This window comes from Fukomys damarensis, unplaced genomic scaffold (assembly GCF_012274545.1).
Source record: "Fukomys damarensis isolate Sample0158 unplaced genomic scaffold, DMR_v1.0_HiC HiC_scaffold_4, whole genome shotgun sequence".
Taxonomy (NCBI): Eukaryota; Metazoa; Chordata; class Mammalia; order Rodentia; family Bathyergidae; genus Fukomys; species Fukomys damarensis.
Window position 1 is genome coordinate 32,267,322 of NW_022900916.1, and position 6,308 is coordinate 32,273,629.

Below are 6,308 nucleotides of genomic sequence, written 5' to 3' on the forward strand. Positions count from 1 at the left end.
GTGTGATTTCGGATGACTTTTAAAAATTATTTTTGTTTGTGTGCTTTTTTAAAAATCGTCTACAAAAACATGCATTACTTTTGTAATTACAAACGACAATCAAAGAGGAAAGCAAAGAGTAGAATGCCCGCCGTGCTAATACTGCTTTAAAAAATGTAAGGAGTGAGCGGCGCCCAGAGACCCGGACACATCGACCTCTCTTTGAAACAACGTTTTGTCTCCAAATCAGGAGGAGCAGAGAAATCCGTATGAGAACCTAGTACTTACCAGCCGCTGCCTCCTGTAAATCGCTGGTGTTGGAGTCCTGGCCCATAGACCTGGAGATGAGTTTCCCTGAGCCCTGCGGAGAGGCAGCTGCTGTACATGAGCAGTCTCCACAGCGCTACACAGAGAGTTGCAGGGAACCCAAGGGTCCTTTAGCACTTGGGCTTGTGGGGCCCTAACAGGGCGCCCTTGTTCTCCAATCCACTAACGTCAGGGACCCGTCCACTCCGACCTGGCCCACTCCTGAGAAATGATGAGCATGTTCGAAGGGCAGCTTCGGGTGTTCCATCCCACTTCTCTGAGGTCGGTGTGTAGGAATCTGTAGGTTTTTCTAAGCTACTCCTGCAACCCTTCACTTTAAAAGGTGGCAGGCAGGCAGGTCACTCACACGTCCCCACCTGCTCAGTGTCCCTGTCAGTCCCTCCACCACTGGGCCAATTTCTTTCTTCTCTGGAGCAGGTGGTGAAGTGGGTGGGAATTTGGACAAACTGAATCCCATGACCAACTTCATCAATTCCTCTTTCTTTATTCTCACTGGAAGACCATGTTGGTAAATGAATACAGCTGGGGCTCTCGAGATTCTACACCTAGAGAGGGCAGGCAACTGAGCAGTGATCATACAGTAAAGTGGGAGAAGTGTTGGAGATCAGGACAGAGACCCACATGTGACTCATACCAGGCCTGAGGATGCGGAGGATTCACAACTGGCAAGAAAATCTGTGTGCCTAAAGCACCAGAAGATAACAGGCTGTGAAGTCAGTACAGAGATAAGATGATCCCATTTAATAGCTGAGAACACAGAGGACTTTGGAATTAAAATAATCTGCTGTTGTTACCATCTCTTCATCAGTAAACATTGGCTCTGGTTCTGCTGCCCAGCTAGATTGCTGTCTTTAGCTCTGTGGCTCCAGAGAGAGGGATCTCTTACTGCATGAGACCCTACCCAGGGGACATGTGTGTGCCCGTGTACACACACTTTTGGAAAGATGGCAAGGCCAATTGAACTCCTCATGTGCTTCCATAGGCTGTAAGAAGAAAACTCCCAGCCCTCAACAAGAAGCAGAGAGAGGCCAGGAAGCATGTACAGGCAAGGAACTGAAATCTAAGACTTTCATCATTGCGGAGAAAAAATTGCCTTCATGAAGGGCAATGGGAAAACAACACAATGAGTAGGCCGTGTGATGCCAGCGCCAGGAAGTCATCCAAAGTGATGACAGCCATATTTTAGGATCTCTCCTCCACTTGCACATCTGTTACTTAGATACACTGACAAAGCCCACCCTCGAGATCATCCACACTCCTTCCAATGAGGCCTGTCTATTAAGGTCCACAACATAAAGCTAGGGGCTTGGAAAAAACACCAGGCTACTGATGTGATGAAAACGAGGCAGTGTACGTTAATGAAACCATTCAGGGCCTTTCCTGCAGGATTCCAGAACAATCTCCATTGCCCCTTGGTATAACAGCTTCCTCTGTACGGTCTCTCTCCTGGATGTTACCCCATTGCCTGGACAGCAACTATTATCAATGTCTGCCCCATCTTGCCTCTCCTATCAGTGCCTTGTTGTGCTAAAATAATGATGGTGGGTGCTGATGGGAGCGGAAAGGGAAGTGGAAAGGATCAAACTGCAACACCTATATGTTCAGTTGCCCACACTGAATATATTTATTATGTACTGCAAACATATACTAATAAAATTAACAATACAATAACGATGAGGAACATACCCTCAAGAAATTAGAGGCTGTGAGTAATATAACCAGTGGCCTTTCTAAGATAACAGCTGAACTGAAAGCAGCAGTTTCAATGACTCAGTTATGAGAAATAAGGAATGCAGATCACCTGACCCCCTGGCCCCAACGTCATGTAGCACATCTCCAACAATACCAGCCTTGAAAACCAGTTTCAAGTCAAGTTAAAAAGCACATAAGTCAGCACTGAGAGTGTCTGCTCCATGGGACTTGTCTGTTCCAAACTTTACACACACAGAACTTTAATGCACAGGTTCCCCACTGGTGTTACAGGAGCCTTGGTAGAGACCTTAAGAGAATCTGTCCATCAATGTCTGTTTCAGATCTTACAAGGTAGAGGTGATTATTATCTCAGCTTAACAGACAAAGAAAGTGAGACATCTATCATGGGTTTTCTCATCAAGAGCCATGGATTCAGTGGATTTGAACCTTAACTTTCTGATCTATACAATGGAGATAAAATCTATGCTATGCAAGTTATATAGAAATCAATCAGTTCTTTTATGTGAATAGTCACACATCAAATCAGGTAGACACTAGGTGGTCAAAAAATAACTTCTTCTTTTTATTGGCCCTAAGTTACTTTTCAGGAAAATGACAGAGCCAGGTGTTCCAAGAGCCAGTCCAGGAATTATTCAGTGCATTTATTCCTGCCTGGTCTGAGTCCTCTCAAAGCCACTGTGGAAAGGACTTCAGACTCTCATATGGAAATTCAGAGATTCACCTTTCATGACAGACAATCTTGCAGAATTAATTTGCAGCATTGCTGAGGTGAGGTAGTGGTGGATGTGAGTGATTTTTTTTTATAATGTTACAATAATTTATCATCTTCTCTTCAGCAGCCGTACTCTGGCTGGCAGCTCTAAAAACCCTACAGTCGACGAGAGAGCAGTGAACAGAAATATTTTCAAGAGCAGATGGGACGTACCTTCAAAACGCAGGATTGTCCCACTGAAACTGGGACATCTGGCAACCCTAAAAAAGCCCAAACTAGATGAAATAAAAATTATGAGATGGAGAAGCAGAAAAATATGTCTTTGCATTGATTAGCGGGGAATGTAATTAATCTCCTTCAACTCCCTTTTCAGTCCTGCGGTGTAAAACAAGGAGAAATCGCAGTCTTCTCTGGGTTCCCCTGTGACAATTCTTACGTGATAATTTCAAAGTAGTGTGAGTTTTAAAACTTCATAGTAACGCCTCTCCTTCTATTGCCTAGCACTGCCCAGGGAGCAATCAAATTCACACCTAGACTTCCTCAGTACAATGCTCTTATTAGCCTGCCCAACACTGAAGGAGAAGCTTCAGCTGACTACAGTCAAGCCTGATTTTACAGTTTTATTAGGAAATTGCAGAGAGAAATTTTCGTTTTTTGTTAAGTGGTTTCATTTCTCCCCCACCCCAGAACCAAATGCATGCAAAGCATGCAGTTTGCTACTAAGCTGCACTCACAGGCTCTTGTTTCTCATTTGTAGGGTTAAAAATCAGCTGGGAAAGAGCAAAACAGCCCCAAGGGAAGGGGAAGGAGAGAAGACCCCCACACACACCCCGTCTTTCCTTCCACCTCTGGTCTTAGCTCCCAGAGCCCTGTCACGCTCTTCTTATCAAAGCCCGCCTCTCATTTCAGCTCTCAGGCTGGTGCTAGTGTGACTATAGACTTTCCTCTTCTTCCCCTGCCCCGGTCAGGCCCGGCACAGGACCCAAAACACTCTGACAGAAAAGTGAGACACTAGGGGCTAGGAACAGACTGGGGCCTCACAATGCCCAGTAGCTGCAGTTTGTCTGAAAACAACATTAGGGCTCAGCACCTGAGTTCAGGTTGCCATCTACTAGTGCACAGGTCATAAAACAGGGTCAAACTAAAATCTAAGAAATCAACCCCTATGAAGTCAAATATTCACTCTTTATGAAGGCATTTAAAAAATATGAATTTTCGCTGAATTTGAGTTTATTTTCCCCATTGTGCTCTTGTGCCCACTTCTTTGATTAGAGAAGGGCTATGAACTGAATTGTGCCCTCTGTTCTCTCCAAATTCATGTTGATGCCCTTGCTCCCCTATGTCATGGCATTTAGAGCTGGGCCCTTTGGCGGTGAATGGGGCTAGATTAGGTCATGGTGGGGCGTGTGGAATGGGAGGCTTCCCCCTCTTCCTCCTTCTTCTTCCTCTTCCTCTCCTCTCCTCTCCCCTCCCTTCCTCTTCTCTTTCTCTTCCCAACCCCTCATTCATGTACCCACATGGGAGGACACAGGTGGTCACCTGCAAGTCAGGAAGCAAGCCCTCAGCTACAAACCAGCAGACTGGCTCCTTGACTTCAGACTTCAATTCTAGCATTAGGAAACAATTTTCTTTTGCTTAAAAGGCCCAGTATATATTTTTTTATGGCAGCACGAGTTGGCCAACACAAGAAACACTATGCTCAAGGATACTTGGCTATAGTGATGATAAAAGCTAAAATAAGAACCCCCCCGCTTTTCTTGTAATACAGGGGATAGAGCAAAGAGCCTTTGCTGAGCTGCTTCTTTAGCCTTTTAAGAATTATACATTTTTACTTTGATAAGTGTCTCTCTAACTTGCTAAATTGCCCAGGATGACCCAGAACTTACAGTTCTCTTGCCTTGGCCTCCCAGAATCCTGTGAATAAAAGTATCTGCCACCTCATCCAGCCAAGAACCCCCTTTTCTGACTCCAATCTCAGGTAGATTTCTACTACAGCATATGGTCAGCGCCAGGATCATGGCCGATGGTTTGTGACTGTGTAAACCTCACTGCACATAAGCAACTCTCTCATCCCTGGGTTGTTTCCTGGGCCAAAACCACCAATGTTCAGAGTGAACGAGAGAAAACTTTCATTAGCTCATCCTCTGTAAGCTGTGAGGGCAAGCAGCCTGTCTTCCTCAGTCTCAGTTTCTTTATGTGAATATTGGGCACTTGGGAGAATTAAAATGGCTGATAAATTCAAAAGAGATTTATGAGCTGTTAAGTACCTCACAACAACAAATAGAGCATACATTTTAGTCAGAGGCCCCTCACAGGTGTGATAGCCTATTTTCTCACTGCGCACATAAGAAAAGTGATAATAAACAGTGATCTTTGAAGATGAATGCTACCAGTGTTACCTTTGCTTCAGTCCTAAGGGAACAACTCTGAGGCTGTGCTCGTTTGCACATCTATGAGAGAAGTCAGGACCTGGCTCCTCAACAAGCTCAGAAGGCATCAGATCCAGGACTTAGAACACTTTCAGGGCCCATCACAAGTTCCTTTTTCACATCAGGAGAGAAAAAAATGAACCTGTAGGTCAAATAAACTATTTTAGTATATAACATTAATATGTGCATCTTTATACCAATGCGGTTATAAAATTCAATTTTTAATACATGTACGGGGACTGGCTCCACAAAGGCAGGAGTGCCCAAGCAGAGCCCATGGAAGTCATCCCGCGGGCCTGAGAGAGAGCAGTGCCATGGAGAGAAAGTACTGTTCACATCCAGGGAAAATAGCCTCCTTTCTCGGGTTAATGTTGCTGTCACCACAGCCAGGCTCAACTGCCTGGAGTTTTGAATGTGCCACCATCTTTCCAGAGTTCTCCGGCTACACTCTGTCTACACCCTCTTTTCCCCTCAGCCAACACTGAGCTGCCACCCACCTCTGGGTCTGTGTTGTGTATGTCACAGCTGTCTGTCCCTTGGTTTTACCCTCTCTGTTGGTGCCCTCGATGCCCCATCAATCAGCTGTGTGCGATGCCATGAAGCTTTGGGGCTCCATGTCACCATGCAGCAGCTGCTTAGTCAGTTAGTGCCTTTCCCTCAGTTTCTTCATCTGTAGAAGGAGAGCGTTGGTAGCATTTACCTCACAGGATCCATGTGGAAATGCTTTGAAAATACACATCCACACACCGACTAGAAACACCATTGTGGTAGGTAGGATGCTTATTTATTTTAACCCAATTAATATCATTTTTATACATCAAATTCAGAACCCAAAGATACAGTGAACTGCTAAAGAAACTCAGAGTTGAATGAGAAACAGCACGCACAGAAGATAAGTGAAAGCCTGTTTTCAGAACCTAGACTCTCCTCTGCCAGGCAGAATCAAGACAGGCATTTTCAAGGTCACTACATAACACTAGACCTTGGGAGAAAGCAGGAGTCCTCACTCTGACAAGAAGGCTGTTTTTCCAAGAGGGATTTGCAGACTTAACCCCAAATAGTAGTTATGTTTGGAGATTGTTGAGGGTATTAATAGAGCCAGACACAGGCCCCTTCCGAGGAGAGGAGGTGGAACAGAGAGAGCTGAG